Raw genomic sequence first — 12,472 nt, 5'->3', positions numbered from 1 at the left:
TGCAGCCGCTGCTCCAGACTCCTCAGCGTCACCATCTTCCGGCTCTATGCGCTGACTGCTCTGGAAGAGGGTGCACACTAATTAGTGATGTCATCTCGCCCTCTGACCTAAGGCATCACAGTCAGAAGACGCGGAACACCCACAGGCGAGTGTCCCCCCCGCCTGCTCAGGGCCCCGGCACTTGCCTGGATGCTGACGCCAGCCCTGTCAGCGTTATACACAGACTTTTCTCAGAAACGCCTGGTGCTGTAGTTTGGCTCCTGTGTTGTCATACCCTGAAGTCACCACTAGAGGTCACCAGTGAATGAAATTAGAGCGGAACGTTTCTTCTCCGGCACCGATTCTCCCGGTTTTGCTGCTGTCGAGGCTGTTTCGAGGTGCAGACACCGGTGAGTATCACATGTCTCAGGACCGTGGGGTGACTGCTGGGACTTTGTTAAATATTAATTGAATTATTATTATACTCAATTCTGTACTGAGCACATTGCCTCTCGCTGACATTACAAAAGCTATTTCTGAGTATTTAGTTCAGAGTAAAAGTTAACACCATATAGAGAGAACACTTGTTCTATGGGACATATATAATCACGGCTCTTAGGAGGGTTGCGGTCATGTGGGGGCTGTCACCTTGGGCCTTCTCTCCTTCATTCTCGATGGACTACAAGACTTCACACAGATGGGATGAACAGCTAGTAGCTGTGCTTATGAAGACTTCTACCATACTTCATGACAAAGACAGACGCCATTTACCATTTAAAACTTTCAGGAAAGATATGGACAAAGTCTTTGTAACTACTTCACCTATTTTATGTTTTGCTGCAATGTGGTATTTTTGTGGACAATCCAATAAACCACTACATTTTTTATGAAAATATCATGACATTTTTCTTTAAGAGTATCGCATCTGGTAAAGAATCCTGATTAAATAAATGTGCGAAATAAGCATACTTAACATTTGGCGAGCCAGCCAGGCCTGATTTTTTGTGCAATTTGTTCATGGATTTCTTTCTACTTGCACACGGGGGAAGAGAAGAGCTTCACTGAACGTCAATTGTGCAAGTTTTCAGGACTTCCACTACAATACTTCAAGTCACAAGGATCAGACAGGAACCTACGAGTGAGGACTAACAGGTGCCAGTAGGATTGAGAAGTAGTAGAAGTACAAGTGCCAGATGTGCTGAAGACAGACAGACGTGCTGATGACCAGCGTTGTCCAACAAAGGAACTACAGGCTGAGATATTTCAAGGTAAGAAAAATGGATTTAATTCATTCATATTCTAAGTCAACTGAAATTTTTATCTTTAACCGAGTCTTAAAATGTAGAAGTCTTTTGGCTGAGATTATATGCAGAATGCAAGATAGCAGATCTAAAGATAGATTCTAAGCTAATGTCATACAATAGAGAAAAAGAGAAATTGAAAAATATTTTACATTTGGTTGATGCATTTCACAAGTTTGTTTCAGAGAAATAAAAAAAGACTGTGTAGAAAAAGTATCTAAGGAAATCAGTGATGTTCCCAAGATTGACTGTAATGTGGAGAGTGAACAAGATGTGAGACACACGTCTGTAATGGCCACTCAAGGTGACCTTGTGCCTCATGATGAAAAAAAAGATGGAGGAAACGTGAGAACTGACAAAGATGATGTACAAGGAACAGATATACAAAGACCACTAAAAATAGCAGGATATCCAGCCATTGGATCCCTCCAATTCTCTTTCTGAGTCCCTTAAAATCTGCCTTTCTGAAATGTAACATTGTAGTTTGAGTCTTCACAGGTCTTCCTCCTCTAGTTATCCAAAATTCTAAAATAGCATGGTCGCTACCTCCTAGTGTCCCAGCCACTCTTACCTCCTCAACCATTTCCTCCCTGTTTATAAGGATTAGATCCAAGGTAGCAGATCCTCTTGTTTTCTCCCCTACCTTTTGGAAGATAACGTTGTCAGCAAGAGAGGATAAGAATTTGTTTGACCTGTTAGTTTTGCCTGAGAGAGATTCCCAACAAATGTTTGGATAGTTGACATCTCCCATGACAACTATGTCATATTTTTTTGAGAACTTGGCCATTTGATGCATAAAGAGTTCATCCATATCTTCAGCCTGCACAGGCGGCCTGTAGTAAATGCCTACACTGGTGTCCTTTCTGTTGTTCTCTCCTTGTATTCTTACCCAAAGAGTTTCCACAGAACTCCCAGTCTCTGAAGCTTGGATCTCTGTGCAGATATATGCTTTTCTAACATACAATGCGACACCTCCTCCTCATTTATCAAGTCAGTTTCTTGCAAATAAGTTGCATCCTTCTAGCCTTGCATCCCAATCATGTGTATCGTCCCACCAAGTTTCAGCGATTTTAATGACATCATATTTCATTTCCTGAGTTAGTAGGTCCAATTCTCCTTGTTTGTTGCTCATGCTTTATGCATTTGTATAGAAACATTTTAGTTTATGATTGCTTTCTCTTTCTCCAATATTTTTATTATTTAGATTTTTTTGTCTTTGTTCTTCCTTTCCACTTCTAATAGCAGAGTTCTCAATAGTATTTGTCAGATGCATGGCTTTTTCTGGCCTTTTGCTTCCCTTCCCAAATTGTTCTAGTTTAAAGCTCTGCTGATGAGTGTAGCAAGGCAACTTCCAAATACATGTTTTCCAGTCTTCGTAAGGTGAACCCCATCTCTAGCAAGTTGTCCATCATATAGGTAATTCACTCCGTGATCCAGAAATCCAAATCCTTGCTGATGGCACCACCGACGTTGCCAGATGTTCACCTTCAGAATCTTATTCCACCTCCTTGTTCCATGGCCATCGATTGGGAGGATGGAAGAGAAGACCACCTGTGCTCCCAGTTCTTTCACTTTCTTACCTAAGTTTTCAAAGTCACTGCAGATGGTTTCCAGGTCCTTTCTTGCGGTGTCATTTGTCCCCACATGTATTAGCAGGAATGGGTGGTCGTCTGTAGGTCTGAAGAGTCCTGATATCCTGTCAGACGTCTTACATTTTTTCACCTGGGAGACAGCACATCTCTCTTGAGGTTATATCTGATCTGCAGATAGCGGCCTCTGTTCCTCTCAACAGGGAATCCCCCATGACCACAACTCTCCGTTCCTTCTTCACAACATTTTTCTTTCTCCATCCAGGAGGACTCTGAGGGCGTCCAAGGTTGTTCTTTGTGGGTAAAGTCTTATCTTCATGTATTTCTTCGTCTTTCTCCTGCGTGAGAGCCTGGTACTAGTTCCTGAGCAGTATAGGTGCTGACTGCCTACCGATCCCCCTGCTTCTCTGTGTCACATGATTCCATTCCTCTGTTTCTTCAGGTGCACTTGGAATTTCTTCTCTTTGTGTAACAGGAAGAGATAATTCTGCTCTGTCTAAGAACTCTTTACCTTCCTTAATGGTTTACAATGTAGCTAACCTCTCCTAGATTTTGCAACTTTTCCTCTAACAGGGACACAAGCTTGCATTTCTGGCATGTGAAGTTTGGCTTTTCCACTGGTAAGTCTGTGAACATGTAGCAAGAAATGCAGCTCACCAAACGGCTCCTGGCCTCTTCAATGTTCTTACTGTTAAAGAGATACAGTTATAAGAAAAAGTTTGGGCACCCCTATTAATCTTAAGCTTAATGTTTTATAAAAATAGTTTTTTTGCAACAGCTATTTCAGTTTCATAGATCTAATAACTGTTGGACACAGTAATGTTTCTGCCTTGAAATGAGGTTTATTGTACTAACAGAAAATGTGCAATCTGCATTCAAACAAAATTTGACAGGTGCATAAGTATGGGCACCTCACCAGAAAAGTGACATTAATATTTAGTAGATCTTCCTTTTGCAAAAATAACAGCCTCTAGTCGCTTCCTGTAGCTTTTAATGAGTTCCTGGATCCTGGATGAAGGTATTTTTGACCATTCCTCTTTACAAAACAATTCCAGTTCAGTTAAGTTTGATGGTCGCCGAGCATGGACAGCCCTCTTCAAATGATTCCACAGATGTTCAATGATATTCAGGTCTGGGGACTGGGATGGCCATTCCTGTTATGATCTGGTGACCTTGGAGCCACATGAAACTTTCTCTGGAGTCGGTGGAACCTGTACTGACCGCAAATCCTGAACTAACACCGCAACTAGAAGTAGCCGTGAGGTGTGCCTAACAAACCCTAGACACCTCGACACAGCCGGAGGACTAAATACCCCTATATATGGAAATGGGAATGCTATCTTGCCTCAGAGCAGACCCCCAAAGGATAGGCAGCCCCCCACAAATATTGACTGTGAGTAGGAGAAGAATAGACACACGCAGGTAGAAAACAGGATTTAGCAAAAGAGGCCACTCTAGCTAAATAGGAAAGGATAGGACAGATAACTGGGCGGTCAGTATTAAAACCCTTCCAAAAATATCCACAGCAGATAATACAAAAAGTTCCACAATCTAACTAAAGACGTGGAGTGAATATCTGCAACCCCAGAGAATCCAACAAGACTGAGAAAATACTGACACAATCTAAGCTGGACAAGAAAACACAAAGAATAGCACTGAATTGTGAAGCACATAGCATGTGTGCCACAGGAAAAAAAAAAAAACAGACACTTATCTTTGCTGATTTGGCAGAAAGGCAGGAGGAACCAAGCAGAGGTCCAACACCTCCCAACAACAATTGACAACTGGCAAGGACTAATGAATCCTGCACGCCTAAATATCCCAGTCAGAACTGCAATCAGCAGATACACCTGACCAGGACTGCAACTCAGGGACAACTGCATTACCACCTACAACCACCGGAGGGAGCCCAAAAGCAGAATTCACAACACATTCCAGAACAGTGTAATTGTTCCTCTGCATGAATGCCTGAGTAGATTTGGAGCGGTGTTTTGGATCATTGTCTTGCTGAAAGATCCATCCCCTGCATAATGTCAACTTTGTCACTGATTCATGAACATTATTGTCAAGAATATGCTGATACTGAGAGGAATCCATGCGTCTCTTAACTTTAACAAGATTCTCGGTGCCGGCATTGGCCACACAGTCCCAAAGCATGATGGAACCTCCACCAAATTTTACTGTGGGTAGCAAGTGTTTTTCTTGGAATGATGTGTTTTTTGGCCGCCATGCATAACGCCTTTTTGTATGACCAACAGGGCCATATTTGCCACTAGGCACTTGAGGGCACGTGCCTAGGGCGGCGGGATGTGGGGGGGGGCGCACTTGAGCTAGTTTTTTTTTTTTTTATAAAACTCCGGGGTCAAGTGCCCGCCCCCCTCCTTCCTCCCTCCCTCCTTCCCGCCCCCCTCCCTGAAGACGTAATACTCTCCTTCCACCAGCAGTGGCTGCAACTGCATCTCAGCGCCGGCAGCGCGTCCTGTCTTCAGCGGTCACATGGTACCGCTCATTAAGGTGATGAATATGCATATATTCATCACCTTAATGAGCGCTACCACGTGACCACTCATACAGGAAGACGCTGCAGAGATGCCAGGAAATTCTGCGCCGCGCGTTGAGAGGGGAGTGTGACAGGGAAAAAGGATGGGGAGCCATGCACGCAAGGTGGGAGGATAGGGGAGCCATGCACGTAGGGGAGAAGGATGGGGGAGCCATGCACGCAGGGTGGGAGGATAGGGGAGCCATGCACGCAGGGGAGAAGGATAGGGGAGCCATGCACGCAGGGGAGAAGGATGGGGGAGCCATGCACACAGGGGAGAAGGATGGGGGAGCCAATGCATGCAGGGGAGAAGGATGGGGAAGCCATGCACGCAGGGGAGAAGGATGGGGGAGCCATGCACACAAGGGAGAAGGATAAGGGAGCCATGCATGCAGGGGAGGATGGGGGAGCCATGCAGGCAGGGTGAGAGGATAGAGGAGCCATGCACGCAGGGGAGGATGGGGAGCCATGCATGGAGGGGTGGAGGATGGGGGAGCCGTGCACGCAGGGGAGGATGGGGAGCCATGAACGCAGGGGAGGAGGATGGGGGAGTTATGCACACAGTGAAGATGGGGGAGCCATGCACGCAGGGGAGGAGGATGGGGGAGCCATGCACGCAGGGGAGGAGGATGGGGGAGCCATGCACGCAGGGGAGAAGGATGGGGGAGCCATGCACGCAGGGGAGGAGGATGGGGAGCCATGCACGCAGAGGTGGAGGATGGGGGAGCCATGCACGCAGGGTGGGAGGATAGAGGAGCCATGCACGCAGAGGATAGAGGAGCCATGCATGCAGGGGAGGAGGATGGGGGAGTCATGCACGCAGGGTGGGATGATAGAGGAGCCATGCACGCAGGGGAGGAGGATGAGGGAGCCAAGAACGCAGGGTGGGAAGATGGGGGAGCCATGCACGCAGGGTGGGAAGATGGGGGAGCCATGCACGCAGGGTGGGAGGATGGGGGAGCCATGCACGCAGGGTGGGAGGATGGGCACAAAAACAAGAAAAAGCAGAGGCCATATAAACTGGGGATCACCAAACAGCAAGGATACGTGCAAGAACAACACAGCTTTATTAAGGTGAAAACACAGGACAAAAAACATTTAAAAACATATAAAAACACTTAGAACAATACCTATAATAAGGCAAATGCCTGTACAAAAGTAGAGAGGGGAGAAAATATAGACATGTGTCTCACACTCCTATATGGACAGCATATTCACTAGGTACATAGAGTAAAAATACTACATATGAAGGCATTTAATTGCCAATGTAGCCGCACAAAAGGAATATGGGTACTGAGGTACAAAAGTAAGTAAGCATGCGGTATAACAATTCTGAAAAGAAGCGAATACCCTACGCGTGTCGCCACAGCAGTGGCACCCCTGACGAAGCCACTGCTGTGGCGACACGCGTAGGGTATTCGCTTCTTTTCTATGCCTGTTTGAGACACTATAGGGTTATTATACCCGAGTTGTGATGGGGATATGGTTGTCTTGTATGACATGCACTTAGGTATTAGGCCTTACTAGAGCATAACATCATGACTCTGTTTGTCATTTGTGCGCACATTTTAGTATTGTGGGACATAAGGTTTTTTATGCTTGTTATATAAACCATATATTTCGTGATGGAAATCACTTTATATGCATAGTTTGGTATTTTCTAGTTTGTACCTAGGTACTGCTGCTATTTCATGCTTGTTGAACTATATGCCATCTATCTATAGGGCCTGATTATTGATCTCAGGGTCTCATGCCCAGAATTGTTATACCGCATGCTTACTTACTTTTGTACCTCAGTACCCATATTCCTTTTGTGCGGCTACATTGGCAATTAAATGCCTTCATATGTAGTATTTTTACTCTATGTACCTAGTGAATATGCTGTCCATATAGGAGTGTGAGACACATGTCTATATTTTCTCCCCTCTCTACTTTTGTACAGGCATTTGCCTTATTATAGGTATTGTTCTAAGTGTTTTAGATGTTTTTAAATGTTTTTTGTCCTGTGTTTCCACCTTAATAAAGCTGTGTTGTTCTTGCACATATCCTTGCTGTTTGGTGATCCCCAGTTTATATGGCCTCTGCGCTTTCTTGTTTTTGTGCCTATATGTTATTCTGAGGTCAGGGTTGGATCCCAGCTTTTCATGCTCTGCGGTGCCCCCATAAATTAATTATCTGGGGTGGGAGGATAGGGGAGCCATGCACGCAGGGTGAGAGGATGGAGTATACACTATGTTCCAAATTATTATGCAAATTACATTTTTCTCAGATTTTCCTAAAAGGTCGGGGCAAATGACAGTCAGTCTAATAAAAGTCATCACCTGTTAGATTATACATTGAATTTTATTGAGAAACCTCCCAATGATAACAGTATAATCTCCAAAATGAATAAAAACTCAAAATGCACTGCTCCAAATTATTATGCCCAGTAGAATTTCTAAACATTTGATATGTTTTAAAGAACTGAAAATGCTCAATTGTGGAATTTGCAGCATTAGGAGGTCACATTCACTGAACAAAAAAGCTATTTAACTCCAAAACATCCTAACAGGCCAAGTTACATGTTAACATAGGAACCCTTCTTTGATATCACCTTCACAATTCTTGGATCCATTAAACTTGTGGTGAATTTTTGGAGAGTTTCTGCTTGTATTTCTTTGCATGAAGTCAGAATTGCCTCCCAGAGCTGCTGTTTTGGTGTGAACTGCCTCCCACCCTCATAGATCTTTTGCTTGATGATACTCCAAAGGTTCTCTATAGGGTTGAGGTCAGGGGAAGATGGTGGCCACACCATGAGTTTATCTCCTTTTATGCCCATAGCAGCCAATGATTTAGAGGTTTTCTTTGCAGCTTCAGATGGTGCGTTGTCATGCATGAAGAAGATTTTGCTCCTGAAGGCACGTTTCTCCTTTTTATACCATGGAAGAAAGTTGTCAGTCAGAAACTTTATGTACTTTGCAGAGGTCAATTTCACACCTTTAGGAACCTTAAAGGGCCCTACCAGCTGTTTCCCCATGATTCCGGCCCAAAACATGACTCCTCCACTTCTTGCTGACATCGCAGCCTTGTTGGACATGGTGGCCATCCACTACTCCATCCATCTGGACCATCCACAGTTGCTCGACACTCATCAGTTAACAAGACTGTTGGAAAATTAGTCTTCATGTATGTCTGGGCCCACTACCACCGTTTCTGCTTATGAAAACTGTTTAGCGGTGGCCGAATAGTAGGTTTATGCACCACAGCAAGCCTTTGAAGGATCCTACACCTTGAAGTTCGAGGGACTCCAGAGGCACCAGCAGCTTCAAATATCTGTTTGCTGGTTTGTAATGGCTTTTTAACAGCTGCTCTTTTAATCCGATTAACTTGACTGGCAAAAACCTTCCTCATTCTGCCTTTATCAGCACGAACACATCTGTGCTCAGATTCAGCCACAAATGTCTTCACAGTATGATGATCACGCTTAAGTTTTCGGGAAATATCTATTGTTTTCATCCCTTGACCAAGGCATTGCACTATTTGATGCTTTTCAGGAAGAGAGAGATCCTTTTTATTTCCGATATTGCTTGAAACCTGTGACCTGCTTAATAATGTGGAACATCATTTTTAAGTAGTTTTCCTTTAATTAGAATCACCTGGAAAACTAATTATCACATGTGTTTCAGATTGATTTCAGTGATCCATTGAGCCCTGAGACACAATACCATCCACGAGTTTATTTGAAAAACAAAACAATTAAATCTTTACGACACTGAAATCCAATTTGCATAATAATTTGGAACACAGTGTAAATATGGAGTATAAATACTGGGCCCTATAGGGGGGACACAGTGTGAGAGGACAGTGTGAAGAGGGGGCCGGTATGGAAAGGAGAGGTCAGTGTGAAGAGCATGTACCCTAAGAGGGACAGTGTGGGGGTCATATTTTAGTGAGGGGCAATTTTTTATTCAGGAGCATTATAATGACACTTGTATCTTTAAGGGCGTCATGTGGAGATTTTCTGCAAAAGAGCGGAGAAGATGGAAGTCTGCAGAGACGGCTGTGGATGAGAAAACTCGTCATGGGATCTGGACAAGATGAAGAAAAGGAGAACGGCTCCAGAGACGACGTCATCTATAAGGTACCTGGATGTAAATGTTATGTGTGATACTGACTAACTCTCATGTTTTTATTTATGTTAGGAGCATTAAAGGGAATGTCCAGGTTTGTGATGAGTCTGCAGTCATTCTTTGTGACTGCAGACTTCTGACTTCTCACAGTGCGCACTGCACACTGTCAGGATTCTCTCGTGCTGGCGATTTACATACATGCGGTCATGTGCTGACTACATAGTAACATAGTTAGTAAGGCCGAAAAAAGACATTTGTCCATCCAGTTCAGCCTATATTCCATCATAATAAACCCCCAGATCTACGTCCTTCTACAGAACCTAATAATTGTATGATACAATATTGTTCTGCTCCAGGAAGACATCCAGGCCTCTCTTGAACCCCTCGACTGAGTTCGCCATCACCACCTCCTCAGGCAAGCAATTCCAGATTCTCACTGCCCTAACAGTAAAGAATCCTCTTCTATGTTGGTGGAAAAACCTTCTCTCCTCCAGACGCAGAGAATGCCCCCTTGTGCCCGTCACCTTCCTTGGTATAAACAGATCCTCGGAGAGATATTTGTATTGTCCCCTTATATACTTATACATGGTAATTAGATCGCCCCTCAGTCGTCTTTTTTCTAGACTAAATAATCCTAATTTCGCTAATCTATCTGGGTATAGTAGTTCTCCCATCCCCTTTATTAACTTTGTTGCCCTCCTTTGTACTCTCTCTAGTTCCATTATATCCTTCCTGAGCACCGGGGCCGAAAACTGGACACAGTACTCCATGTGCGGTCTAACTAGGGATTTGTACAGAGGCAGTATAATGTTCTCATCATGTGTATCCAGACCTCTTTTAATGCACCCCATGATCCTGTTTGCCTTGGCAGCTGCTGCCTGGCACTGGCTGCTCCAGGTAAGTTTATCATTAACTAGGATCCCCAAGTCCTTCTCCCTGTCAGATTTACCCAGTGGTTTCCCGTTCAGTGTGTAATGGTGATATTGATTCCTTCTTCCCATGTGTATAACCTTACATTTATAATTGTTACACCGCATCTGCCACCTTTCAGCCCAAGTTTCCAACTTATCCAGATCCATCTGTAGCAGAATACTATCTTCTCTTGCATTAACTGCTTTACATAGTTTTGTATCATCTGCAAATATCAATATTTTACTGTGTAAACCTTCTACCAGATCATTAATGAATATGTTGAAGAGAACAGGTCCCAATACCGACCCCTGCGGTACCCCACTGGTCACAGCGACCCAGTTAGAGAATCTACCATTTATAACCACCCTCTGCTTTCTATCACTAAGCCAGTTACTAACCCATTTACACACATTTCCCCCCAGACCCAGCATTCTCATTTTGTGTACCAACCTCTTGTGCTGCACGGTATCAAACGCTTTGGAAAAATCGAGATATACCACGTCCAAAGACTCACCGTGGTCCAGCCTATAGCTTACCTCTTCATAAAAACTGATTAGATTGGTTTGACATGAGCGATTCCTCATAAACCCATGCTGATATGGAGTTAAACAGTTATTCTCATTGAGATAATCCAGAATAACATCCTTCAGAAACCCTTCAAATATTTTACCAACAGTAGAGGTTAGACTTACTGGCCTATAATTTCCAGGTTCACTTTTAGAGCCCTTTTTGAATATTGGCACCACATTTGCTATGCGCCAGTCCTGCGGAACAGACCCCGTCGCTATAGAGTCCCTAAAAATAAGAAATAATGGTTTATCTATTACATTACTTAGTTCTCTTAGTACTCGTGGGTGTATGCCATCCGGACCCGGAGATTTATCTATTTTAATCTTATTTAGCCGGTTTCGCACCTCTTCTTGGGTTAGATTGGTGACCCTTAATATAGGGTTTTCATTGTTTCTTGGACTTTCACCTAGCATTTCATTTTCCACCGTGAATACCGTGGAGAAGAAGGTGTTTAATATGTTAGCCTTTTCCTCATCATCTACAACCATTCTTTCCTCACTATTTTTTAAGGGGCCTACATTTTCAGTTTTTATTCTTTTACTATTGATATAGTTGAAGAACAGTTTGGGATTAGTTTTACTCTCCTTAGCAATGTGCTTCTCTGTTTCCTTTTTGGCAGCTTTAGTTAGTTTTTTAGATAAAGTATTTTTCTCCCTATAGTTTTTTAGAGCTTCAATGGTGCCATCCTGCTTTAGTAGTGCAAATGCTTTCTTTTTACTGTTAATTGCCTGTCTTACTTCTTTGTTTAGCCACATTGGGTTTTTCCTATTTCTAGTCCTTTTATTCCCACAAGGTATAAACCGCTTACAGTGCCTATTTAGGATGTTCTTACACATTTTCCATTTATTATCTGTATTCTTATTTCTGAGGATATTGTCCCAGTCTACCAGATTAAGGGCATCTCTAAGCTGGTCAAACTTTGCCTTCCTAAAGTTCAGTGTTTTTGTGACTCCCTGACAAGTCCCCCTAGTGAAAGACAGGTGAAACTGTACAATATTGTGGTCGCTATTTCCTAGATGCCCGACCACCTGCAGATTTGTTATTCTGTCAGGTCTATTAGATAGTATTAGGTCTAAAAGTGCTGCTCCTCTGGTTGGATTCTGCACCAATTGTGAAAGATTATTTTTCTTGGTTATTAGCAGAAACCTGTTGCCTTTATGGGTTTCACAGGTTTCTGTTTCCCAGTTAATATCCGGGTAGTTAACCCCTTCCCGACCCATGACGCCACGTAGGCGTCATGAAAACCCGTGCCAATCCGACCCATGACGCCTATGTGGCGTCATGGAATGATCGCGTCCCTGCAGATCGGGTGAAGGGGTTAACTCCTATTTTACCCGATCTGCAGGGACAGGGGGAGTGGTACTTCAGCCCAGGGGGGGTGGCTTCACCCCCCCGTGGCTACGATCGCTCTGATTGGCTGTTAAAAGTGAAACTGCCAATCAGAGCGATTTGTAATATTTCACCTAAAAAACT

The 12,472-nt window shown here is 43.8% G+C and overlaps 1 protein-coding gene across 1 annotated transcript in view; it reads left to right on the top strand.

Moving 5' to 3' along the window:
* Positions 1–340: 340 nt before the first annotated feature.
* LCMT2 (leucine carboxyl methyltransferase 2) overlaps positions 341–12,472 on the top strand; it is a 186,176-nt gene continuing 174,044 nt past the window's right edge. The window contains exon 1 of the mRNA XM_077299012.1: positions 341–389. The gene's annotated coding sequence lies outside the window, so the exon portion shown is untranslated. The remainder of the gene's footprint in view (positions 390–12,472) is intronic.

The sequence above is a fragment of the Ranitomeya variabilis genome, chromosome 3 (assembly GCF_051348905.1).
Source record: "Ranitomeya variabilis isolate aRanVar5 chromosome 3, aRanVar5.hap1, whole genome shotgun sequence".
In the NCBI taxonomy this organism is placed as follows: Eukaryota; Metazoa; Chordata; class Amphibia; order Anura; family Dendrobatidae; genus Ranitomeya; species Ranitomeya variabilis.
This window is presented reverse-complemented; position numbering and strand designations above follow the sequence as displayed.